This window comes from Falco punctatus (genome assembly GCF_963210335.1).
Source record: "Falco punctatus genome assembly, chromosome: 1".
NCBI classification, from domain to species: Eukaryota; Metazoa; Chordata; class Aves; order Falconiformes; family Falconidae; genus Falco; species Falco punctatus.
The window spans coordinates 22,806,545-22,834,483 of record NC_137580.1 but is presented as its reverse complement, the minus strand read 5'-3'; the positions used below and the strand labels follow the sequence as shown (position 1 = coordinate 22,834,483).

The 27,939-nt window shown below is 39.4% G+C and overlaps 1 protein-coding gene and 1 long non-coding RNA gene across 7 annotated transcripts in view; one reads left to right on the top strand and one right to left on the bottom strand.

The window, feature by feature from the left end:
• Positions 1–27,939, top strand: part of ANK2 (ankyrin 2) — a 395,080-nt gene that overhangs the window by 86,141 nt on the left and 281,000 nt on the right. The gene's annotated exons all lie outside the window — the stretch shown is intronic.
• On the bottom strand, positions 1,050–26,025 carry LOC308058225. The gene is made up of 2 exons (XR_013925732.1): positions 8,633–26,025; positions 1,050–8,600 (listed from the first exon to the last, which is right to left on the bottom strand). It is a non-coding gene; the product is annotated as an uncharacterized lncRNA (long non-coding RNA).

The following is a 27,939-nucleotide window of genomic DNA, read 5'->3' as shown; positions in this document are numbered from 1 at the left end:
GGTGTTTTAAGTTTGGTATAATAACAAGCAACTTGCCCTTATACTGTAAATTGTTAGACAGTCTGCAAACATTGCTCTCTGCACCACAGCAATAGCATCTGTTAGTGTAAGAATTTAGTTTGGTTTGTGTAGTTCCTAGTTAGGAACTTCTAAGGTAATGTTTTGTTTAAACAATTTCTGCTTTAATTGCAAGTGGGAAAAAACATGAAAATGCTGAGGGCTGAACTGATGTACTAACATCACGGCAATTTTAGAAGGAAGCAAAGCACACAGTCCCTTAAGCCTACATCTGGCCTCTGGGCTGCAGCATGTCCTGAACAGTACAGTCCATGTGCAGTAATACAACTTTTATCAGTGTATGACATCTGATATTTTCTAGAACTCCTTGGCAGTGCTATAGCAGTGCTACGAGTTGCTCAAATGCTGCTGTTCATATACCCTGTGGAGTCATAATCTCATCTGGCAGAACAACTGGATGCTAGTGTTAGTAAAGGAAAAGACTCATTTAAATAGCTTGGTACATGAAAGTATTATCAATAAATTATTACTATTAAAATAAATATTGCCAGGAGGCATCTGTATAATAACAGGAATTGAATTTGAGTTGTAAGTGGTGGTACCTTTCAAGGCCTGTAGATACATAAATATGTGGACTTGTATTTTACTGTAAGTATCGTGTTGATGTGAAAGTATGCACTTGGCTAAAATGAAGTTTCGTTTACTTTTGCATGTGTGTTGAGTATAAAAAGTTTTGTCAGGTCTCCTGTTACTGTTCCTTTAAAACTCATGCTATTAATCTTTGGGATATGCTCTCAGAAATAAGCTGCTCTCTCCAAACATATATGCCAATTTATTTTTGTTGTTACATCATTGGTATAAAATCGGCTTGAAAGTGCTGATTTTTCCAAGGTTTGGGGAGGAGTGGATGATGATTACTAAGTTTATTTTTGGGTGTGTGACAGTCTTTTCATGTCGTGTAAGTCAGTTTTAACTCACTGAAGAGATACGGACACAGGGAATTAAGAAAAGTAATGTTTAGGAATTATTAATTCTTTTTTTTTTCTTTTAAGGAAAGACCTTTTTTAAGGTCTTTCAAACCTTTCTTACTTTTTCATTTTGTTTGAATTAGCTTTTGCTGTTTAATCTATTTTATAGTTACTAACCACTAAAGAACAAAATGTATCTTACTCATCATTTCCCTTACACTGGACTCCCATGTTAAGGCAATTATAGCATGTAACAACTGCAGTTAATTCCCAAACTCTGTCCAAGTCCATGTTTCAAGGGGAAGTAAAGTTATTTATATGACACTGAAGTGCAGCGTTTCTCTGATAAAGGCCAGTGTTCTGGAATGAGGGTTAAATGGGAGCAATAGTCCCTTGCCAGCCTGTCAGAGAGCTGGGGTCATGTAATGTTGACATGAAGCCAGACAACAAGCCAGGGCAAGAAATAGCTTCTGAATAATTTTATCTGTTCACCAGTCAGGAAGCTATAGCTGTGACAGTAGTGAAGTTATTTAAAAATATTGTTAATTAAGAGATTGGTAAGTGCTGGTTCCTATGCTATATAGTTTGCCCTTTAATGATTTTTTTAAAAGAATATCCAATATTTAGTTAATAGTTGGTTTCCTTACATTTTAGCTGTTTCATTTTACTCAAATAAGTTACTCATATTTAAGCAAACTGGGCTGTTTTGTTCAGAAAATGTCTACTAATAATTTTAATATTTCCCGGTGAGGGGATCATTGTCCCATGGTGGTGGTTGTTTTTTTTTTAACCTCCTTAATCTCAGTGGAAGAAGCGTGTGCTATTTGGAAGTGGTTTTCAGCTGTATGATGAGAACATGGCATTGAAATTGCCTATGTATTGAAATGAATAGTATCATCTGACTAACTTGTCGTAACTTCCTGATGCATATTAATTTGGTTTTTTTAATAGGCATTTTAGTATTTTATTTCACGTAGAGAAAAGAAGCAGAAGATGAAGGTATTTTACAGGTTGATTGCAAAACTGGAAAGCTAGATTCATTCACAAAGAACGAATGTGGAAAAATTCTAGGATAAAAAGCTGTTTTGGCCCAAATTTATGGGGCTGTATTGATTTATAGCAGCTGTCTCCAACTTCTCCCCACATTTATCAGAAAATTGGTATGCTAATAAATGAAGTATGATCAGTTAGAAGGGTAACAGTGACTTGATGATACTGCCATGGGAAAATAGCTTCTGAGGATGCCTTAAGAATGCGCTTTCATGTATTTGTGTGCTCAGTAGTAACAGATTAGCTTGAAATTGTGAGGGAGACGAGCGTGTGTTTGGGATGGATGAACACGTGTGTGTGTGGTTGTCTGTTCTTGACTTAGTGTTTGAGCAAGCTGAAATTTTAGCTGCTAAGAGATGTTTCTTCAACGTTTTAGAAGAACATGTGTGCATGTGCATGCTTAACTACGGCTTTCACATATGCTCATTTTCCCTCCAATGCTTGTTCTGCATGGCTCATCATGGCATTTAAATAGTCAATTTATAAATTCTGCGTTAATATTAAAATACAGATTCAAAGTTTGCTTTCAGGTATATTATACAGCTGGACACCAATGGGCTTAGAGGTTTAGTCTTTTGAGATCTTAATTGAGGGTCTTGTTCTCTTTGCCACTTCAGTAACTTTTGCTAACATCATATTTAAGCCTGGTAGGCTTCTTGGGATGTTAGATATTTTGACTATATCCATTTGCTTCATGTTGTCGGGTTTTTAAAGTCTGATCTTTTACAGTGACACAGAGAAAATTGTGTCTAGCAACGGATGTGCTTTTTGTGGTGGATGAGCAGTGACCAAAGTCTGCGAATGTATTTATATCTCAGTATTCACACAGCTCTCCACCTGGCAGTGCTGAGGTGCTGATATACATGCAGACCATTAGAGTTGTTGCCAGAAATGTTTACTTAGCCTGTTATAATCACCCCGCAGAAGTGAAGGAAGACACTGTTGCTGCCTGCAATGTATCAGTTTCCAGCCTCAGGTGACTGATGGCATGAATGGAGACCTGCCAGTCCCTGATCATGGTCACTGCTAACTGAGCCAGGGAGAATTTCACTAACACTTTGCTTCTCGGTTCCCCTCCGTTTGCTGTTGGGGTAGGAAGTTCAGCCACTGCCCCTTCAGGGCTGCTTTCACGTGACCTCCTCATCTTTGGTGATGCTGGCTGGCATGTAGTAACCATGACGTATGTGCAAGGGGAACACCTGTGTAACTAAGATAGACTTCTTGGGTTTCAGCTCCTGGTGCCTGTAATGTTTGACCTTAAACCTAACCAGTTGCTAGTAAGCAGGGTTCTGTGGGGTTTCATTTTGTGTGGTTTACTGGGTAAGACTTGGGCCATTTAAACCCCTGAGGGGCTGGAGCTGTCACCCAGCCGGGGCTGCACTTTGGGCAGAGACTTGCTGTTTGGCGGGCACCAGCTTGGGGCATGCGAGAAAGATTTCTTTTTAATTGCCATGTAATAATAAAAAGAATCTTTATTTCAAGAGATTTGAAACCCAAAAACTTATGCAGAGCTTCAAAATGATAAAATCAAGTGCTTTGAAACTTCAGAAAAAGTTCTAAAGGTTGCAACACTATAGATCAGTGTTTAAAAAAAAGGCTTATCTTTGCTTCCATTATAACACCTGGCATCTTTGAAATGTGTGTGAGATACTGGTAAAAATTATCGATTCTTCTGCCCCCGCCCTGTTTTATCCTGTTGCATTTGTCTAAGTCAGAACCGTGGGGGAAAAAAGAATAATAAATGTTGCCTTCAAGTCGTCATCTCTTTTAAGGCAGTGTGTGATGGCTCTGCTTGCTTCGTGTCCCTTTGGCCGAAAGAGGGAGGTCTCTGCCTGCCTTCCTCCCTCCCTCCCCATCTCCCTCCCTGTCTGAGCCCGGCGGCGCGGCTGGGGGCCGGTCCGCGCCGGGGGGCCGCCCTCCCACCGCTCAACCTGCGGATTTGTGGAGGCGACATCCCCCCTCCTTTAATAATAATAGTAGTAATAGTAGTTTTCTGCCTTTTGGTGAAAGGCTGTAAATAAGGAGGCATTTCTGATGAAAAAGGGAAATCAAGATAACCCTTACATATTCGCAAAGACTCTGCAAAGCAGTACAAAATGACAGTTTTGGGTACCGATGGGCTGATGTTTACCAGCTTAACTGCAAACTTCAGATGAGCTTAATTCATGTGTGGTTACCTGGTTAACAGTTAAGTGTTTTAACAAAATATTTTATTCTTCCCAAGACAAAAAAATGAAGTTTTCCGTACACTTTTCACCAGTGCTCAAGAGAAAACTTCTTAGAAATGAAGGGGAATGTTACTGTATGAAATGTAACAGCACTTTCTGACTCTAGCTTTAAGGTAAATGCTTAAAATCTAGCTTTTCAACTGGAAGTACATAGGCTTATAATAATTTTTTCTATTGACAAGCTGCACAAACCCCCTGTTTTCAGTATTTTGCTTATAGATGTAAGGAACTGTGTAGGCAGCATACTGAAGTGGTTAGGAAAGTCTTGTCATTATGTCAGCCATTCAAGGAGAAAGTTACTCTTCTTACGCTTACTTTTACCCAGGAGTAACATAGCCATAAGAAATCATGCCTAAATCATATTGCATTTTCACTGGAGATGTATGACCCATGCATATATGTGTGTTTTGTGGTGACAGCAAGCATTTAATTATGAATAAAATGTATACGGATTTTGATTTGATGCTTTATTGCCACCTTCTGCTCATCCATCTTTCCACCACATACTTGCAATGTAGTAATATGTTGCACTAGGGAACTTGCATAAGATGACATTTGATTATACAGCCTTTCAAGGAAGCAGTGCTAAAAGGAAATGTCAGTTCCTCTTCTGAATTCCTGAATGCAAAGCTCTGTTGAAATAATACAAGGAAAATGTCTTCTGTAGGAAAATGAACGGTAGTTTTCATCATTTTGAAAACTGAGATGTAAGCCGTTTTTCTGACAGAGTAGCTCAGTCTGACTTCAATTAACTTAAAAGCTCACTAATCACAAACTGAAGCAGATTGTATTTGTGTATTGTATTGTGAATTGCAGAATTTATGAGACTAATTTAAATCTCTGAATGTTCTAATAGGGAATAGAAGCAATTGTAGAGGTAGTATTGACTACTTAAAGTGTATTGATTTCTTCTGAAGATTTCTACTTGGTGGTGTTTGGAAAGCATGCCCCTGAATATTTATCCTGTCAGCATTCATGAATTATTATATGGCCCAAACATGGACTGTGGCTCCTCCTGCTCCATTAGGCAATCTGTTCAGGCAAAGAGAAATAGAAAATATCAGCTACCTTTTAGATACTACTAGTAAAAATCTATCCTTTCCAAAATGCTGGAAATTATGTGCAATTTAAAATATAGCTGAAAGGTGTATTAATAGTCTAGTAAAATTCACAACAGAGAGGGAACAGAAGAAACTTGTTGGTGTTCCTAACAGGTACTTTTAGCCAGGAGAGTTAGGTAGGAAGAGAAGAAGCAGCCTTGAAACTTCATTGATTCAGAGATCCACAGGAGGAATCAGGTGTATCATTATATACTGGTTTGTTCTTCCCCTTTTTGGCATGGCTTCCTTAGAAGCTGCACCAGCAGCAAATTCTTTTTGTCTGAAGCTGCTCAACACCTGCAGTTTGTGAGGATGAGGAATATGAAGTCAGAGTTGTAGGAGGAATAAATCTGGGTAGCTAACAGTAAGTGTACTATGGAGGATAGTGGGTCCCTAATTGCATCCTGTTTTACCTGTATTTATAAATAGTGCAAAATAGTTTCTTCACACTTAGAGATAGAAATGAGATGTATCTTGATATAGCTGAATGGCCTTGATGTTAATGACTAGAAAAGAGATATGCTTTATCTGTTACACTATGTTAAAAACTGCTGGCTGCTGAGCTCAGATATATGAGTACCTACAGTAACTTGGAACGAGGTGTGAGAAAACATACAAGTCGTCATTCGATATTTCCTGACATTTTTTTTTTTCATTTGGCCTTCATCTTTTAAAAATATTTGTATCTCTGATGTTATTTTACCTAAATGAATCTCTAAGCATGAAGGCTTCTGTGCAGAGCAGGGATGGGGTTAAGCATGGTGTCTAACTCCACCTGGCTTTTTATGTGGAGTTGGTGAAATTTTGAACGTGCTTACAGTGTGAGTTCTTTGCCCACTCAGGACCACACTTGCTTTTGCCTGGACCTACAATCTTTGGCCCATATACTGAAAGAGCTGTAATGGGAGTAATGGTGGTTACTGGTCTGCAGTACCTGCCCAGGGACTGCCCAGGCAGGTGTTTAGTTGTTTTAATTTGCTTACCACAGGCTAAGAGAAGGGCACAGTTACTGGTCTAATACAGATTATAACTAGTTATGTCATAGTAACTTATTCCTCTGCTATAAACTCAATGCAAAGCAGTTTAAAATCTGTGTGGTATCTATTTTAATTTATTAAGCTAAGTAAACTTGTTCAAAAATAGTCTATACAAGCTCCCATATACATGGTCCTGGCTTCTGCTTTGCTCTAGTGAAGGGTGGGTGGACTCAGTCCTACTGGAACTCAAACAAACACTCTTGGACATGTGGTTCTCACTCACAGTTAATTTCCCACAGGTGGGTTGCTTTTGGGCAGCTACAGAACACTTTTTTTCTGAAATTGATTTATCAAGCAAACGCACTGAGGCACAGTTTAAAGTCATGCTTATCACTGCATACAGTTCACTGAAGTTTTGCTAGTCAAAGGATCCTTTGATAGATGGGACTTGCTGGGTATGTGTCACTTTTTAGTTCAAAGACCAAATCTCTTTAAAATTCAGATAAAGCCACAAAATATTTATTTCTCTGACAGTGAATGTCCATAAGCAATATTACATTGCATCTAAAAATAGCCTAGTTTTGCAGTACAGGTGGGATTTTGAAATGTAAGAACTAGTTTAAGAACAAAGGATGCTATAGAATCAGTCTTCAGACAAATGCACCAGCTATGTGGTTAAACAGACTGTGATGCAGTTACTCATCATCTGCCCTCCTGAGTGGCCACAGTTCAACCCACTTGAGCCTCGCTAATGTCCAGCCACTCTTATCAGAAGGTGGCATCTCACAGACAAAAAGGGCAGTTCAGTTTCAGTGCCTCAGAGGTGGCAGGTGGTGGTGCTGCTTACAATTTTCTTTGATTTGGTACCTGTTCCATAGGAGCTGAACTGACAGGATGAAGGTAGTTCTTAGGCTGCTGGGCATCTCAGTAACGGATTAAGAGCATACTGGCTATATGGTATTTGTATTTTTTCCATTTTTGTGGATTTTTCCCTCTCTTTCTCCCCCTCCCCCTTTTCACTTTCTATTTTCACTTCAGGAAAAAATTATCTACTGAGCAAAGCATAAATAAATAATATCATATAAATAATAATTGCACTAATATGAAACAAATAATACTTGTTTTTCAAAAGTTACATGACTACACATCTGATTATTGGGAATTGGTCTTTAGCTTTCTATTATTAGGAATTACTTGGGTTTATGTGTCGTTGTCAAAATATGATAGTAACATTTTTTTCAGGGGTTCCTGTTTTGGCTTTCATTGCTTCCCTGCTTGGGAAATTTAAGTTTGGTATTTCTTGGTTTCAACTTTTTGTTGCTTTATTTTTGTGTACAGCACACTAGACGACAACCTCAGAAATATCTGGTCTTTACGGGAAAATTTTATTTTTGAAATGCTGTTCTTAACACTTAAGAATTGTAAATTAGACTGAGGTTGTCAAAATGTAAAATAACTAGGGAATGACAAAGTCATTTCAGTTTCTGTCACAATCTGGATTTTAGTTACATTATGTTTGTTTGGGTTTATTTTTGCTACTGTTCTTGTTTTTTAGTATAGTATCAGTAAATATATTAAAGGAGTGACTCTTGCAGCTTTTTTTGGGACACTGTTTCAGAGTATAATGAAATCTTGACATTTAGTCAAGCTTTGACATTTTCTGTTGGACAGGATTAAACCTTCCTTCGTGAAGGTGCATTTCAATAGACCAGAAAATGGCAGTCAGAGGGTCACCTTTCCTTCTGATGTTACTTCTGACTTTTAGGCAACAAAATAACATCAGGATTGAACTTAGTCTCTGGAGCTGCAGGATGTGTCAAATGCTGCTTTAATGGACTGAAACTCCAACATGCCCTTTTGCTTTTTGTTTTTGGTGTAAAACTAAGTTCTGACTGAGTCACTTCAGTGAAATAGAAACAGTAATTTAATTATTTGTACCTAATGTTCCCATCAAAGTTATGGAGAAAGCTCTTCAATATCAGTCATGTTTCATTTTATTTGTGTCATTGAATTGACTCAGAAATGAAGGCTTGGGCTATTAGAAAATAGCAGCTGCTTGGGAAGGTAGCTGGGACTTGGCTTTGGGCAAATCTTTACACTATGACAACTGAAATCTTGGATTGACAGCTCTTGGGGTTGCAAGCCCTTCCATTCTTGTATTCTACATAGCTACACAATGGGTAATAACTTTCTTCCCAGGCTCCACATTTTTTATTCTCAAGTTAAGAGAAAGGCTTGAATTTGGAGGCCTCTGAGTTACTTCTGTTATATATATATATATATATATATACTTACTGTCATTTAAAAGGCTGTATGTTAGCAGATGTCTGCTGTGGCTGCTGCAAGTGGACAACCAGTACAAAAAAAATCCACGAGTATCTGAAATGTAGTATATTTGAGCATTTGAACATCTGTGTGTGACCAGTGATTGTTTCTTGGCCTCCACTGGAACAATCTCTGTTTTGGATCAGTTTAGATCAACCTTTATTGTGTGTACAGAGGTAGCATATTAATATGAATTCAAGCACAGCAGCATACTTTGTCCATATAGTTTCTTGGATTTTGCTCTATCTTCTTGCATGTAGCTAGCTTCTGTCTGGGTGTGAAGAATCCAGAGTGTTTTACCTCTTAAAACATAAGAAATATCAGACCATTATCTGCTTCCCTTCAATGCATCAGAGTCGTCTTCATCATTATCTGCAAATTTTATTGTGGTGACTTCTGTGGGCATGCTGTCTTCTGTTGTGCTCCTGCAAGTATGATGTTCATGTCAAATTGCTGCATCAAAGTTGTCAGAAAACTAGATGAAGTCTCTTGTCTTTGTTTGCTTGGGCATTTCTGTACGTAATTTTTGAGTGATGCTGGAAAACTCCCTTATGATTATCTAGGCAGAATAAGCAGGGATTTCAACTGATAGAATCTTTTTGCGCCATAGAAAAAAACCGACCCCAAACCCTATATTAAAAAGAAATTTTACAGACTGTTTCTGAATTTAGGTTTTGTTCAGGAAGCAGAGGAGGTAGGAGAAGCGTTGATGAACTTCTGAAACTGTGTCTATGGGAACCTGAGTGCAAAGTGATGTATAGAAAATTTGTAATTAATTTTTCTGTCTCGGTGTGTAGGACATTCTTTTGCTGCACAGATAAGCATAACTGGATTCTGCTGTCTTGCTCCCATAAGGAATAGGAGGAGTTAAGTGCATCTGACAAGAATGTTTTCATTCCCTCTTTATGACTGAGAGAGGCTGGATCACAGATGCATTTTTGTGCATAGAAAATCAAAAGGTTGGAGGAGGACACAGTCTCTTTTTGCCAAAGAAGTGCTTGTGATCTGCAAAACAAGATGGTTGTCTGCTTTTAGTGTGAACTGAAGTAAGGAGCTGCACTGTTAAGAAAAAGATGGCTGTTTAGTGTCCTGGTACTTAACACATTGAGGAGTCAGCATCTAAAAGAAGAAACAGACATGTTGGGTGACTCTTGCCAAGGCTCTTCAGGAAAGCAACAAAGAAAAAGGCAAACAGGCAGAAGATTTGGCACGTTCAGGGGCTGAATTTTCTGGAGCCCTAGATAGTGTCTTAATCCAGTTTTCTCAAATTCCTGGTGATAAAACTGAAGAAAGATGTCAAACTGCCTGCTAGGATTAAATTAATCAATGTAGATGTTCAAATAGATTTATTCTGCATGGAAAGTCTGCTTTGAGCTCTGTGTGTAGCTCTGTCTTTGCCCTGGTTTCCTTCTGGTCACCCACTACCCCAGGCAGTGTAGCAGCCACAGTCTCCATGTGTTGCTTCCTATGCTGATTTACACTGGGTGACACTCTTCCAATGTGACTTCCCACATACACATTGAAAAACATTTTTTTTTTCTTTCTTTTTCCTTTGGATGATAATACTAGCTTTCATTCTGTTCAACAAGAAAGAAAATGTCCCCAGGGTACTGCTCAGAGACAGCATCCTATTGCATGAAACACTTTGGTTGAATTTTAAGTCCTCCTGAAGTGAGGGACAGAGCTTTCGTAGTAGCAACACTTTTTTGCTGTGGAAATGGTAGCAAAAAACAGCAACAGCCTTTGCTCAGGCTTTATTTTAGTGAGCGTTGAGATAATGTTTTCCTTCAGTGGAAACTGTGGAGTATATTCTTGCTGCCAATAAGAAGTGATGCAAGAAACCTTTAAAGGACTGCTCGCCTCTGATGTAGGAAACTCTGCCAACAGATGGGTTTGAACTGCTGCTTGTTTCCTCTCCGCTGTGCACGAGTTGCTCATCAAGTCATTGCTGGGTCAGAAGGTAAATGGTTGTGAATGCTTAGGCTGTATCCTTGAACCTCATGCTGCGGTTAACTCTTATAGTGCTGTTCTCAGGCACGTGAAGGAACAGGCGCGCTTCAGTACAGCCTTGTCCTCTTTTGGCAAAGCCAGCTGTGACAAGTGGATACCTACTTTAGAGTTGTGTGACTTAGGAGCATGGAACTAGGAAACGAACTAATAAAGGAAAAGACAATAACACCAGAAATGGAGGAGGGAAAAGGGATGGGAATGGGGTGGGTGGGAAAGAGTGAGGGCAAGATAGGAGAAAAAGAAAGAAAGGGAAAAAAAAGAGCTGGAGAAGATAGAAAGATGTCAATCTGTGTTTCAGGTAGAAAGCCCTAGTAACATACTGGAAGGTTGATCGAGGTTTGTCCTGCTTACTAATGCATAGGTCCCTGGGCTAATTGGCTAATTGTATACCTTATTCTTAAATAAGAAACGAAGAGTCTAATCTATACTTTTGAATCATTGAAGATTTGCTGTGGTATCTAGGCCTGCATTTGTTAGAATCTGTTTCAAAGCTTTATCACTGTAATATTTCCTTGAGTGTGGGTCAGTGCATCCCAGTTAAGCCTGTGTCTTTGTTGCAGTAATAAAAAGTAAACTTCCAATCTAATATGCATCTTTGAGAAATGTGCACTATAGATAATAAATGCAAGAAGGTCAATGGGAAGGTGACCACAGCAAATGCAGCTGCCATCAGCTATTAGAGTGCAAACCTATTCCCTTATGTTTTAGAACAACCACTCTTCTTTTCCTTCTGTGTGAGGGAAGGTCAAGGAAATGGCTCTCTGTGTTCACAGATGTGACTCCTGGATTGATTGGCAGGATTAAAAATCATGTCATATGTTCTTCTGGGCACTTACAGACATCCATTAGGAGGCCCTGTGCCTAACGGTGCTGTGTATGAGTTCTCTTGTTTTTTGCAACGTCCCAGTGGTCATTCCATGTGTATACCTGTGAACTTGGTATATTTTCCAGATATTGCAGTTACTGGCAAGTCTTAGCATCTGTTTGAAATAAGTCAGTGTGTGCTATTGCATAGATCTAGTGTCGCTTCAGCCACGTGGGTTGGATTTTTCACTATTGAGCCCTAGAGGGGTTCCCGTGTTGTACTGCTGCTGTCAAAAGCGACGGCAATGAGTCTGCAGCTAACTAAGGATCTGCCGACAGCGGGGGAAGGAAGGAGCTGCATAATTTCATTATCCTTTTTACTTGTAGAAACCAAATGCTTTATAACCTCCTCTCTTCATTGATACTAATGCCTCTGTAATCCCATTGTTATATTAAACATCAGCCAGTTGAGGATATCCCTTTGAGGCTCCAGTGGCTCAAATCTAAGCCTGGCATAGAGCTATACATAATTTCAGGGGTCATAATCCCAACATATCTCTGCTTTTCAATTTCCGTTCAGTTCTAGTCTTTAATTGAAAAGGAAACATTTTATCCCTAATCATATGACTGATGCTATTTCTATCCCATCCAAACCAAGCACAGTTCCTTCTTAGCGGTCTCATTTTTTTGCATTAAAAAATGTTTGACGACTTATTCCAGAAACTTAATTTTTAATGATTTTGGAGTTGTTCCTTACACAATAACTTTAGTTGTATAAGCCAAGAACATTGTTTTCTGGGAAGTTGTTGGCTTTCCATTTCAAACTCTCCGAAATATCACTCGGACTATCACAAGGAGTCTGGTGAGATGATGGCTTTGTGTCCTGTGGAGACAGTTCTGCAAACAGTGTGGGGTCTGCTCCCACTTCATTTAGGTCAGCAGTAAAATTCCTATGAACTTCAACAGGGTCATTGTGGATTTGTTTTGTGTGGGTTGTGGGATTTTGTTTTTAGTCTTTTTGTGGGTGTTTGTTTTTTCTTAAAGCTTTTCCCACTACTTTTTGTGTAATCTAGCCAATTCTACAAGTGTCAATAAGATACCCACACTTAAGATCTACAAATACACATTTTAAACACTTTACGTGTATATGTCTTACCATAGTGGAATGTAAATGCGACGTCATTGTACTCAAACTGCTCTTTTTACTGCCAGGTGATGCCTGTGTTGGAGTCCAGTGCTGTCCCAGTGAGGTTAACTTGTCGGTAGGTGTACTTGGAGGGACTGTTTAGTTGAAGTCAAGCTGCCTTCTAACAGCCTACTTTCTGAAGAGTGGACTAGGAGAGAGCAGGGTTCTCCCAGCCACCTTGAAGTTTTGGCTGTTGGGTTTGCTGGTAGAGCTACTGCTGGTATAAAAAATGCAGGAGCAAATCCCCACTCCTTCCCCCCCCCTCCCCCAAGAAGCTGAGAGATTGCCTTTGTGGGACTCCAGCCCCTTCCCCAGCAGGCAGGCAGTCTGCGCAGAGAGGTGAGAGCTGAGTGAGAGAGATTGGACCTTCCAGCATGGAGTAATCTATCCTCTGGATTGGACTTGGTCTGTGTAGCTACGAGCTACGTGCTGTCCCTCACTGAGGGCGAATACTCCAGGAGCCAGTGCAGCTCACTGCTTTTATGTAACCGGTAAATAACACACTGCATACTGTGTGAAACAACTTTGCGGTAGGAAGTGGTGCCATCCAAGAACACTGAATCTTTCACTTGCTTTTTTAATTATGAATAGGCAGTATTGTTGGATTTGAATGGAAACCTTTATGAATATATTTAATTGAAGATACTGGAGGCTTATAGAAATACAGAACATTCTATATATGTTAATTTGTAATTAAAATTCATTATTAATGGAATACTTGTATTAACAAACCACATCTTGATTATTATTTTTTTAAAGAGATTATGTTATTAGACTTTAATGAATTTCTGAGTAAACTCTGTGATCAGGAGCTTTCTTGCTTTGTTATCTTTATTAAAGTAAATTTCCTCTAATTAAGATTTTTTTTTTTCCTTAACCCCACTCTCTCTGTTGTGTCTCCTGCCCTCAGTAGTGTCTCAAGTTCTTCTGGGTAAAGAAAGATCTGCTTATTAGGGTTATTCAAGGGCAGTGTAGATTTGATTTTTCTTGGTTTCTGGTTGGGAGCAGGAGACAGCTTAGTAATTTTTCAAGAGGAGCCCTGTGTATATATAAACCCTGACCCTTTATGATGCTGTCAGCCATTTGATAGAAGGATTTGCTCATTTTGCACTATAAAGGATCTTGACACATCTTACAAACATTATCTTGGTTTTGTTCTCCACTGCCTGCCAGCTAGTACCTCCAGTTAGCAGGTAAGAAAAGAAGGATGAGGAGCTGTGTCTGTATAGAAAAATATAAGAGCTTTATCATGTAGAATTGGTTTCGTCACAACAGTAATGCCAGTCTTTTTCTCTCTCTGCCCATACACATGCACACATATTAAAGTTCAAGTGTGTATTTTATTCTTGTGTTTCCTAAGTAACGCACGGCATGACTAAGACTAAATTGCAAATTACAGATCAGTGAATCATTTTGTTTGCATTCAGATGTTTCACTGGTCAAGTTTTAGATGGGTAAGACCTGCACACAACAAAGAGGGATGTCCTAAACCCTGGTATTATTTTCCCTCTGGATGCATGTAGGAGACACTCTGAAGAGAAATTTTTTCAGGGTGCTGGAATTCATTGGTCCCACTCACCATTTTGTCAGGCTGTACACAGATCTCTTAAAATCACTTGAAGAAGTGACTATAGGAATGACACCACCCACCCCCAATATTTTTTGAAAGATTTAAGTATATCTCAAATATATGAGAATGTTCCAGTTGTATTCAGTATGTGCCAGGAAGAAAAACAGATGCTTTTTTCTCCTGTGGCAGCTGAGCTGAAGTCAGTGCTGATGTTCTTGTTTACAGCATTGCATCCTAGAAACAGGCTATTCAGAAGATTTCTTGTTTTCTTTCAAGTCTAATATTTGAAGTCTTAAGTCACATTCTCCTGATTTTCTGGTCTTGAGATAGTGAAATTTAATGCTGACATTGGGTGTTGAGGAGTATGACCCTAAGATACTAATGAAGTCACACACTGTAATTACTGGTTAGAAAATTACATGTGAAGTAGTCACTGACCAGAAAAGTCTGATGTATCACTCATTTTAAAGAGGGGTTATTGTTGCTATTTTTTTTTTCCCCATGAGCTTTAGATTTGTGTTTTTCAACCCCACTCAGTTTGAACGCAAGCTGCCTGCTGTGGGCGGAGGTAAGGGGAAGAGACAATGGCATCTGCGTTAGCTGCTAATTTTAACCTCTAGCTATCTTTTCTATCAGGATGCACTGTGCAGACAGAAAAGCTTGTAGGCGAATAGAGAGCAAATGATTTTTCCCAAAGTAAACTAATTATGTGTCAGACAGAAATGATTCTGCCAAAATGACTGATCTTCCTTCAAAATCATTCCAGAAGTTTTTTCAGCTTCCAAAATGGAGTAGGAGTCTGGTAGGTAGTAGCTCTGGTCATGCAAGCTCTGGCTGAATCCAACTAAATATGACAGGCCTGAGTCTTTAGTGGGTGTATGTTATGTTAGACAGTGCTAAAGCCACTCTGAACACATCTTTTTATGGGAAGCTGATGTTTTTTATTACTAGATGTTCCATGCTTTTTGGTACTCGTTCCACATAAAAAGTTTCTAAATTGAACTTCTGTTTTGGGACTAGTGAATAAAACAGGGATCTGGTGCTAGGATTCACTGAAGTCTCTTACCTCAGTTCCCAAGTGCCCCCAATTGCATGAGTGATTATAGCTGAGGAAGACAGTTTTCAGTAACAATTTGCTTGATGAATTAGCCTTCTTTCTTGATTGCAGATTGTCTGCAAACAGAGTGCAATTTTAACAAACTTGTTTGCTATTTATAATTTTGTGCATAATAATCTTTGTTCCTGAAAATTGCTGTTGGTAGTAAGAATTACTCTGTGGTCCTGAGAGAATGCTGAGAGCAAACTCTTCCCATAAAATGTCCACGATAATCAAACAGAAGATGTGGGAACACAGTTGGAGTAAAATCATACAGAAGTCACTGGGATGTTTGCATATAATTTTTCTCATTATTTGCTCAGCTGTAACAGTAAGTGAAAATTGACACCATCTGATAGCTGTTCAGCAGTCTGTGTAAAATGAGTCTGATGGGCTCTGGGGAGTTCCCGCAGACACATCCCCATCTCTTGGATCACCTCTACAGTTCATATTAATTGACAACCTCATTGCTGCTAGCTGCAGAGAGACCAAGTGATGCGTGGCTCTTGAGCCTGAACAGTGTTTTCATGCAGGAGTCAGTTCCTGGAACTCACTGGGGAAATGCTGCTGAAACAATGCAGAAAGGTTTATGATACCACTTTTCCTATTACACCTGCTATTATGTTCCTAAAAATGGTCTGGTTTTCACTAAAATTGGTATGATATCTTTCATTCTTAGCCATTCCTCCACATGCACTGTAATTTTATTTTGATGCCTACCTATTTTCTAGCCAGCAGCAAACCACTATCTTATTTGTTGGGTGTTTGGCAAGGCTGGGAGAGGAAATACCTGTGATTAGAGTAAATTGAACAGCCCTGAAGGTTTATATTCATTAGGACAGCAGATAGCACTGGTACGAACTTCCTAGCTAGCTTTGACTTGGCAAAGCTATTAAAGAAGTGAACAGGCCTTTCAGTTCTTGTCTGATCTTCCTGCATAAGGCTGCTGACAAAGACTGTATTTGTACTCTTATTTCTTATGACAGTTACTTGTCTTGGAGTAATTAGAAAGAGATCGCCAGCTTGTCACAGAATAATGACCCTGTCTCTGCGTTGCTGAAGGAGCTTTGATCCAGCTATCCTTGTGTGGGTGATCCTATAGCCAGTTACTGATTTATTGAGCTTTTGTGCTTCGTTTTAAAAAATAATAAAAAAATTGTGTTCACATGTGTATGAGAGTTGGATCTGTCCAAAGGTACACTAGGAAATACTTTATTTTACTTACTTCATTCACAGTTTGGGTTGCCATAATAGACAATGTGAAGTGTAGACTGGAAAGAGGCCAGGGGAACCATCTGCTAGGAAAGAGGTATCTTTCTAATTACAGCCGAGTAGGCAGAGCCTGGGGATAACGCCATACCTTTTCTCTTATGAGTATTTTCATGACCTTTGCCTGTCTCAGGAGATTCCCTCAGTGCTATGCTAAATTGGGTCATTTGTGTGTCTACAAAAGAGAAAGACAAAAGATGGGTGTATGTTCCAGTATTACTGCAAAATTGTATCTCCTCACCAATTAAGTAGTAAAAGGATTCTGCTGCAGTTGATGGGCAAAACAGTTGCTGAAGGGCAGGGCATTTTCTGACCTGTGCAGGTATGTGTTTTATTGCTCTGTAAATTGGATCTGAGAAAGGAAGTTTCTTGCTTTGGTTGCTGTTTTTTAAGGTTTTCAAAAACTGCATACAAAATCAAAACTATATTAAAGCATTGTTTCTGAAGTGACCACTATTGTGTCCATCCACTTGTTTATACAGTTCTAATGTGTCCAGCTCAGTATGATCTCTTTGTCATGCTTCAGGCAGTTTCATGGCTAAAAAAACAAGCATTTGAGTCTTCCTGCATGTTGGAAAACTAGTCCAAATGGAGATGTCTATTAAAAATAAATAAAAATGGGTATTGCAGTGCATATATCCAGGTCATCTCCAAATAAATTTACAACAGTTATTTTTTTCTTTCTCTCTTTGTTCAGGGCAATAAAAATATCTGTAAATATGCATGGTTGCATGCATTCAATAAAAAACAAACAAAAAGAAAAAACCCAACCAATGTAACCTTGCAGTCCTACCCTCTGTGACCTCTTTTTGTTGTAATTCTGACTGCCCTGATTCCCAATGCTCATAAATATTCTACTACATCAGTGGCACAAAAGAAATTCCCTTGTAGCATTTCACATAAAGACCAAGTTTCTTATTAATTTTGCATAAATAATCTTTCTCCTGATGATAAAAACTAAAAGTAGTAACTCCTAAGCATGGTGGTTTTGATTGGCTTTGTTGGTTTCCTTACTTTGTAACAAGCTAATGGTTAACTGTAATGGTTCCTCCATGTATTTCTGCATTATTAGCAGCAGTTCTCTATTTACTGCTTTGCATTTTCACTTGCAGCTGATCACTCGGGGATCAGTTAGAACTCAACCCAAAGTTTAAAAATAATCATTAACAAAAATAAAAGGAGGGGATGGAGCCACAGCTGTAGCAAAGCAATTTCTAATCTTTGTGTGCTAATGGATCAGATTCTCTCGATAGAGAATCAGAATGGCTAATTTGCCCTTGCAGCTTGTGTCCTCTTGACACTTGCTGTGTTTGATGGCTCTGTTATGTTCAGATCTGGTCCTGCAAGGTTACTTATGAAAAGTGTTTTGACAGGTTTTTGCTTTTTTGCTCTTCATGCAGAGAACAATTATGTCATTAAAGTATGAATAAAATAAGAAAGTGATTAAAAACACATTTCAGAGACCTACCCTGAACTTTTTATCACTTCAATGTTTGATAGCAGAATTGAAAGAATTTCCATTTCAGCTATTTGATTCTATTTTCATCTTTGTTCTTCTGTGTATATATAATGCTGACACTTTATGTTCTTTTAACTAATGTTGCTTTGGTATTTTATAATGCTGGGTTTTCTATTATATTTTTGTCTTATTTAATCATCGTGCTGCAAATTATTATTAAATAAGGAGCTGTTAAATAGGAGGCATTCTAAACTATTTTTAGCTCTTCTGCATTTTGAGCAATCAGCATTAATTTCAAACTGTAATTGACTTAAACTTTATTATATGCAGTTACATGTTTTTCCTTGCAGAAATGATTAAAGGTGTTTAAGTTACATGTAAGAGATGGTGGTAAGATGCATAAGTCAAGGAACTGTCAAGGGTAATATAATTAGCAGAAGGGCTCACCTGTGTGAGACCAGTGGCCTAGAGGATTAGGTTGTTTTTTTTTAGCTGATCATGTTCAATAACCTTTCTTCAGGTAAGTAATTCCATTGAAGCCTTTTTGTTGGTGGTTGTTTTTTTTTGTTTTTTTTTTTTTTTTTTACAAACAGTATTTAGTGTTGATAAGATGTATAGCATCAGGCTCTCTCCATTATAGAAATTACGACCATTTATTGTTTATGAAGAAAATTAAGATGATGATGACCATTGTGAGTTTTGTGCTGCTTGGCTCCTTTGCTGTCCTTATTGCAAAAATATTTTCCAGTTCTGCTTCAATTTTCACCAGTAAAAGTAGTGAACTCTTTAGGGCAGGAAGCACATCTTTGTTTATCCTATAGCTAGTAGCCTGCTTTCAGGTTGTTGTAAGGGGATAGGAAGAGCAGTTAAAGACCTTTCTAGGTGCTTTTGTTTGTATAGAAGACAAATCAGTAGAAATAACAACTTTGGGTGATTAGTTCATTACGCACTGCTGTTTTCCAACAGCTGTGTTGAGCAGAGGTTAAGCAAACTCTAAATGTGGTGTAGATTTGCCCTCCTTCTTTAAGAGCAGCCAGCTCTTTGTTTTTCGTCTTTCCCCTGACCACTTAAAAAACCAACCAACCAAAAACCCTAAGCCCAAAGAACCCCCAACCAAACCATCACCAACCCGTGTCTATGGACGTTTGCAAAGAGGCCTCTGCAGCTCCTGGCAGGCTGGGTTTGATGTGCAGAGGCAGCAGTGCCTGTCTGGCACAGACTCTTCTCTTGCCTTTTGACAGTGGGCAAGACATCTGGACTGGCAGATGGCCGAGTGCTTGCTCTCTGAGCTCTGCTGCTGGAGCAGAAATGCTTCCTTAAGATGAGTGTGTGGCATGGCAACCACTGCATCAGCCTCACTGTTGTTTCACTGGGAACCATCTTAAGAGTAGTAGCTCTGGCCGGTAATGGCCATAATGAGCTGGGTCAGTTACATGCCTGTTCACTGTAGCTGGAATGACAAAACACTGCTATGCAGTTGAAGGGACGTTTGGATGTGTGTGCCGATAACATGTGACAAGCATGTTAGTAGTGAAAAGTCCACGCTGCTGCTGTGCAGCATCATATTCCTTTGGTTATTAACTTAGTAGATGTCTGTCTTGAACCACAGGGATCTGGGCAGTTCTCTGATTCTGGACCACATCTTGATGACTGACTGAACGACATTTCTATCAATAGAAATAAACAGTTAATAACTGCTGTCTTACTTTTTGAAAAGCCCGCAAGGGCATGCCTCTCTGCTACTCATAACTGTTCTTCTTACCAGTTTTTGTATCTATTTCTTACAGTTTTTGGCACTGGCCTCTTCAAAGAGGCCTGCTGCAGTTTCATGCTGCTGTTGCAGTAAAAGGATACTTGTTCTAGAATGAAATGAGCCCCCTTATCTGCTGAAAACAGGATTAAGTAGAATAAGTAAAAATTGCATGTGTTCTAATAGGTCAGCTGTTTATTAACAGGAAACACATGTTGTCTTAAAGAGACTTTGTAGAAATTGTATGAAGATTTTAAAAAAGTCAGTCTTGCAAGTTGGTTACAATATATCTTTTAACGGTTGAATAACACTTCTTTATTCTGCAATTGATGACCCATGAGACTTCAAATTGTCAATATTCATAGAATAACGCATTTAAGGAAAAAAGTATGGTGATCTTACAACTTAATGCGATCGTGTCTTGTGTTATAAGTAGTCAAGTTGACAACTGATTGTTCCAGTCCGTAATCACAAAGGGAAGAGCCTGTGACCATGGATTAGATTAATTTTGTGGTTTGCAAAGTTGAGTTTGTGGGTGTGAGGAAGGTAGGAGGATTTGACTGTATGAGTGTGTCCCTCATGAGAGAGTGTGTTTGTCAACCAGCTTATCTCTTATCTCTGTGGGTCTGTAAAATGGACGTAGTATTAAATTTTTTGTTATTTTAAAGGACAGGGAGTCTGTGATGAAATAACTTGTTTGGCATTTCCCATAACCAGTATGGGACGCCAGATGCACCAGTTGCGTAAAGCAAACCAAGAGCCTCTCTCAGCCCCTCGGTTTTTCAGATTCAGAGGATAGTGGTTTATGTTTCTGAATTGCCAAAAAGTGACCTAAAATATGAGTTACAGTGAGGATGGCATTGGGTTGAATTCCCTGTTCTATCACTTCAGCAGAGTTGGGGGTTCTTTGGTTTGTGTGTGTGTGTTTGTTTTATTGGTGTACACAATAAATAAATGTATGTATTAAAATGGCCATGCAGAACAAACAATTGTACATATGGGAGAATCTACTTATAACGTTATGGCTTACCTTTCCTACCATAAAAGCCCACCTCTTGAGCTTTTCAGATGCTTGAAGAACAAGATGGTGTGATACTTTTAAATGCCCAGTCTCAGTGGAAAAAAACGCATCTCTGTAAAGCAATGTCTGCCCTGGGAAAAATTAAATCAGTAGAAAGCTCTTAGCTTTGCTCAATTTAGCTAGATTTTAATGAGCCACTTTCTACTGTACGCTTAGCTGTGCCATGAGGTGACTTGGAGAAAGCAAATATGAGGTCAGGGAGCTTTCTGTTTTAATTTACAACACTACCACCGTCTAATATGTTAAAACTGAGCCCAAGTTTGATAGCCAAGAGAAAAAGATGTGTTAAAAGCAACATGGAATAGCCAGATTGAAGTGTATCAACTCTGACTGCTCCAGAACATATTTGTGTTTTATGCTCAACATTTTTGGAATTAATGTGTGACGTAAAGTTATAGTGTGTGCTCCAATACTAATGTATAAGACAGACATAAACCGGCTTTTTTGGTATTCTGTTTTTACACTTTTGTTAGGTAAATAAAGAATTTGAAAAGAAAATGTAATAAATGTGTCTTTCTATACTGAGACTGAGAAGTCTAATATCATAAAGCATCTCACTGTGGCACTTGTCAGCTTTTGAAGTTATTTAAGCTTCTAGTTGCCATTTGTTTCAACTGTCAATACAGTATGTGCACTGGCACAGATCCAGTAAGTAGAAAGACAAGGCATTGAATTACAAACCAGTAGTTTCTAATGATTTTGTAGCTGAGTGCGTCTATTCTGAGTGATTTATAATAATGCATTACCCTAAACATTAGGTCTGACATGCAGAGTAGAGCGAATATTAAGATTGTCTATGAATAATACAAATATCTTTGAATTCAAATTGTGGCATATTGTTAGATTAACGTAGTTCAATATTGTTAGTATTAATTAAAATGACAGAAAAGTTCTGTCATGTCTCATCTCTTCATTTTTGGTTTGGTAAGGCCATCTTTGACTTCACAGAAAATACATGTCAGGAGTCTTTTTATGGGAAATAAGGCTTTTTTGTTTATTCAGAAAATCTGCTTGAAGTCTAAGGAGCCCTCTGCTACATTCTGTCATCTCACCAAACCAGTTCGGGTCAGTTACTGCACAATGAAATGTGAAAAAGAATCACGATGTTGCTCATTAGCAGTATTTAATCCATAAGCACTACTTGTAATAGATTTTCAGGAACATTTTTGTATTTCTGCATGACGCTCTCAAAGCATCACTGAGAACAGGTATCTGTGTCCGTAATTATGCAAAGCTTTGTGTACTGACTGCTTCAGCCCAACAATAAGGAACATTTAAAAAACCCTCCCAAAGAAATATAATACAGTGCAAGGACAGTATAGACATCATCCCAATGGGGCTTCAGATGGCTTAACCTGCTAATTTTTTTGTCATAGGCATGAGAAATTTGGGTCCAAGTTCTAGCCTGAACCTTGCTGAGTAACTATCTTCTCAGACATAGTACATCTTGTTCCTGGATGGCAAAACAGCTGCTTTACAAGTTTTGCTCCTTGAATCTTACTAGAGCTGGATAGAAGATGGTAGAGTTCATCTCTCCAGTTTGCTCTAAAACATTTAGGCTGTGTAAAGCGTGGTGCAGGTACCAGGAGGACTTTGATTCACGCCCCCCAGTAGCCTCTGTATCCTTTTTTCTGCTTTGTTGATGGCACGTGGTACTTGGAAACTGGCAGAGAGCAGAGTTGTGTGGTGGTCTGGTACACTCAGTCTCAGCAGCCTCACTGTTGAGTAGAGTTCCCCCCACTGACTGCGAGTATCTCCTGCTCTTCCCTCTGAGCAGGTAGCAGGTCAGCACCTGTGCTACCCTTTGGTTGCAGAAGAAGAAAATGGTGTGTGTGAGAGAGAGGAAAAGGGAGGGCTGGAGGGAGCTTGTGCACTTCAGGGCCAGCTCTAAGGGAGCTTGCAGGCACTGTACGTGGGACCGTGGGGGACAGTGAGTACTCTGTGGGAATGTTTCACATAGTCTGTGTTACTTCTCCCTAGTTGGCACCAAGCAACTCACCGTTTGCATATGCTTTTTGAATTGCCTTTCTGATATATCTGGATGTGACACAATTATGTGCTAGTTGCTGTAGTGTTGAACCCAGGCTCAGGGGTCACCTGGGCTCAGAGGAGCTTCATTGGAGCTGGCCCCACAGCAGGCAGGCACTGATATGTACCCCACAGGAATAATGGAGGGGAAATGGAATGCATTTTGCTTTATATTTATATATATATAAAGTGCCTATCACCATCTTGATAAACATTCTTTGGAACCACTCTTGATGGCGTTTTGCTACAGGTGATACTTCTCATACAGGAATAATTGCTATGACAAAAGGCTTGATAGTATAGCTTATATTTTCATGGATCTGGCATAAATTTTACTAAAAAAAATGTGCAGTTATGCTGGCATAAAGTAAATCTAGGTTAGAAATGCTTACTGGGTATGGAAACCAAATGACGGATATTTAGGCTGGATACTAGATAGCAGTAACGATCAGTGGGAATTTTTTTTGTTTGATGTCATCTGCCTTTATCAGTAGCAGTTACGTGGTTGGACAAAAAACAACCAAACCATAGCAGAATGGTGTAGTGCTTAGATGAAAAACCTGAAAGCTTCTCGTCATGCTTTTCTTGCCTTTTTTCTATTCCTTCAGGTACTCTTACTGCTATTTACAGAGTGGAAGATATAGGAGAGCCTAATAGCATAATTCTTCTTTCACTGTGTACATACGTAACAGTTCCTGAAGATGGCACTACACTTGCCTTTCTCACAACGTATACTAGATAGTGTCTGCTTTAAGATGGACTTGTCACGCTGCTGTTTTTTTTCTTGAGGTCAGTTTTGGAGACTATTATACCATTTTCTGAATCCAATATGCTTTCTACTGCCATCTCAATCTTCTGAATCCCTTGTAAAAATACAGACAAGAGGAGTCACAGAATTCAAATAAGTGATTTAATTAGTAATGTTGTAGAAGCTAGGCCATGGTTGTTTGAAAGGAATGCTTGTGTCAAAACTTGCAATGGCAGCGATTTTAATAATGTGTGGATATTGTGTAGTATTAAGAATCTCCTTGTAAATTCCAAGGAGCCATTCAAAGCACAGTATCAATTTCATTAGGAGGATACATAACAGAGTCTGAAACAAGATGAGTAGCATGTTAGATAAACCACAAGATTTTGTTTCACACGGCTACAGCTGAAGAAATAATCCTTGTAACAGAAAGTTGGATTTAAGCATTCTTAATTACAATTAGAAGCACAAATCACCATATGCCAGTGAGTAGATGGTTGTCCAGGCTTTTGGGAGGTTGGCTCCTACTGTCTTTTCTAGTTTCAGAGTGAAATACAAGAGTACCTTCCAAGCTCTGTGTAAAGTTATAACATAGTAGTTCTCTTACCCGGGAGGAGGTAGACATTTTCTGATAGGTTTCCAGAATTTCTTCTACCTTAAAGCTGTGGTGTATAGCTCATCTCTGTTACCAGGAGGTTGCATCAGACTGGCTTCTGTTTATAGGCACCTTGTGTTTCTCTCCTTGGCCCTAAGTGAGCACCATGTGTGCTTGGAAAAGCTGAATTGCATGAAGTAGACTGGATGAAAGCTGAGAGGAAAATTTGCTTGCTTGCAGGAAAAGCAAAGTGCTGCTTGAGGAGGGAGTGAGAGGGGAGGCTTGCTCTACCTCCCAGTTAAGTTGTCCCATTTTTGGGCTTACATCTTACTGTGCTTTTACTTTGATGTTACGTGCTGTTGATTCTGACCATGAAAAGGAGGAGGGAGCAACTGGCTGAGAAGTTGCTAGGGATTGTAGGTGCTGGCAGCTACTTTGGCCTTCAAGGGGAACGTAGCAAAAAGACCACACACATGTGCCCCTTAAAGGTGTGTATCTTTCTGTCCATGGTTACCAAAAGAAAGTACCAAGTGTTCTCTCTTGAGCAGGAGTTTAATTGAGCATCTAGAGAGCACAGAGATGTAGACCAAAAAGCACAAAACAGACAAAATAGTTGTAAGTAAATAAAGTGAGCTTCTCCGTGCTTTCTATATTGAAAAAGCTCCCTGCTTCCAAACTCAAAGAACTGGTGTTGTGAGTTACTGAGCATAGCTGACTTGGAAGAAATTTCAAACATTTCAGAGGGACCAGGATGAATGATAATTCTAAGTGGTTTTAGATAATATGTAGGGGCATTGCATAAAAACATTTTTTACTATTTGGTCTTGTTTTTCACAATTTGAAATATTGTCAATCTTACTTTTTCCTATGCTGTACCTTTTTATTTTTTGTGTTGCTATTTTATGGGTTTATTGTCACTACAAACAAGCCTGCTGTTGTTCTCATTTTATTATCTCTGTACAATTAACTTGGACTTGCACGGTCTCTGACAAGCCTTTGAATTTTGGTATTAACAATGCATTATTAATATTCCCAAGGCTTTTGTTGTTCTGGATTTTTTTGAACATTACCTTACTTGCTTTACAGTAATGTTCATCACTTTGTTTTTCTTTCTTTTGAGAGTTCTTAGGGTTGTGAACCTCTTGAAATAAAGACAGAGGAAGAGAAAGGTGTCTCTTCATCCTCGCAGAATAGTTACATTATTATTTTTATATATATATAATTAATATGTGATTCCAAAACAAATACTCATTTCTGGGAAGCTTGAGCAAACTAAAATCATAACTACTCCTAGTTTACATAATTATCTAGTTAAAGAAGTCTATTTAAGTACATCCTTTTTTCTGTGCATCAAGTTGATATGGAAATTCACTGGGACTCCTGATATTTGACTGTTTATACATACTCTGTAGTAGGGGGGGGTCCTATGTATGTCTTTTAATGTATTTTCATAGTATTGCTGTTGTGATTTATTTCCTCTCTGCCTTATCAGGTTTTGTTTTCCATTGCATAATGCCCAGAATACTTCCCTCGATCACCAGAAAGCTCTGACAAACTGCTGCAGCCACCAAGTATAACCTGGAAACAGCAAGTTTGCCTCTGAACAGCTCTGTGTGAGCAAGTCACCAGCAAAGCACCACTGCTGCTTTGGTGGAGGTCTTAGTTTTAATACGGATCCACATCATGAAATCAGCTTTTAGCTGTAAATGTTTTTCAAGTACCATTTTATCGCTTTAGCTATGGCAAATACATGCTACTGGAGGTGTTAGTCAACGAGACTGACAGGCTTTCTTCTAAGTCACACTCATGTCAGTAGGCCAGAGAAGCAGCAGAATGAGGTTTACTGAAATTGAGAACTAAGTGGTTGGAATTTGTGTGTTAATTAATCCACATCTTAGTGTTTGTTTTTTAAAATGAATGAAAATTATTAGCAATTGAATTGGGTCTGGCTAAGCTCCATAGCAGCCCTCCTAGTGCTGTTGGCACCTGATGTCCAGCTGAGGTCAATCCACCACAGCAGCTTGTGCTCATCTATCTTCTTAGGGAGGAAAGAGCCATGGCAAAGCTTGTAGTATTCTGTAATATAGCTAGTTGGGACAATGCCTTAATATTTAGAAGTTGGAATAGGGCATTAATTTTGACTAGTTACTCATTTTTCCAGAATTAATTAGTATTTTTAGTATCAACTAAATATTTCCTGAGATTGAACTAGGCTTATGTAGGTTTTTTCACATCATTTACCAACTAGAACCTAGACTCTGTTGCTTGATTTTGATGAGGCTACTTGAGTTGAAAGGCACTACTCAACTGAGTTACAGAATCTTCCTTATAAGCTGTTGCAATAGCCTTCCCCACAGCATTTTCCTGGGGAAACTGGGTGCTCATGGCCTGGATGTGTGTACTCTTTGCTGCATAAAAGAAACTGGCTGGATGGCCAGGCCCAAACAGTGGTGGTAAATGGAGTGAAATCCAGTTGCCAGCCAGTCACAAGTGGTGTTCCCCAGGGCTTGATACTGGGCCCAGTCCTGTTTAATATCTTTATCATTGGTCTGCACCGTCAGTAAGTTTGCTGACAGCACCAAGCTGGGCAGGAGTGTTGATCTGCTTGAGAGAAGGAAGGCTCTGCAGAGGGATCTGGACAGGCTGGACCAATGAGCTGGATCAATGAACTGTATGAGATTCAACAAGGCTAAATGCTGGAACTTGCACTTGGGTCACACCAACCCCATGCAATGCTGCAGGCTTGGGTAAGAGTGGTTGGAAAGGTTCCCTGGCAGAAAAGGACCTGGGGGTGCTGGTCAACTGAATACGAGCCGGCAGTGTGCCCAGGTGGCCAAGGCGGCCAATAGCATCCTGGCTTGTATCAGAAATAGCGTGGCCAGCAGGACCAGGGCAGTGATCATCCCCTGTACCTGGTGCTGGTCAGGCTGCACCTCAAATCCTGGGTTTGGTGCTAGGCCCCTCACTGCAAGAAAGACATTGAGGTGCTGGAGTGTGTCCAGAGGTGGGTAACAAAGGTGGTGAAGGGGCTGGAGCACAAGTCCTGTGAGGAGCGGCTGAGGGAACCGGGGAGGAGGAGGTTTGGGGGGGACCTTCTTGCTCTCTACAACTGTCTGACAGGGGCTGTAGGCAGCAGGGGTCAGTCTCTTCTCCCAGGTAACAAGCAGCAAGACAAGAGGGAGCGGCCTCATGTTGTGCCACTGGAGGTTTAGATTGGATAGTAGGAAAAATTTCTTCACAGAAAGGGTGGTAAGTCATTGGAACAGGCTGCCTATGGAAGTGGTTGAGTCACCATCCCTGGAGGTATTTAAAAGACACATGGAGTGCTTAGGGACATGGGTTAGTGATGGGCTTGGCAGTGCTGCATTAGGAGTTGGATTCTACGATCTTAAAAGTTTTTTCCAGCCTAAACAATTCTATGATTCTATAATTTAAAGGTAAATCAAATTGATTTTGGTGTAAAGCCATAAGGCCATCGGTGGATAACAAAACAGAGAACATTAAAGATGCTGTCTTTTTACAGAAGGGATTTTTCTGGCACTTAGTGATCTCAGTTGTATGGTTCTGCTTTGTGAGCAGCTTGGCTTTGGACTTGGAAGGAAATTTCAAAGTCATATTAACTCGAGCTCATACGAGAGCAGAATGACTGAAATAATGTTACTGCTATAGACACTGTC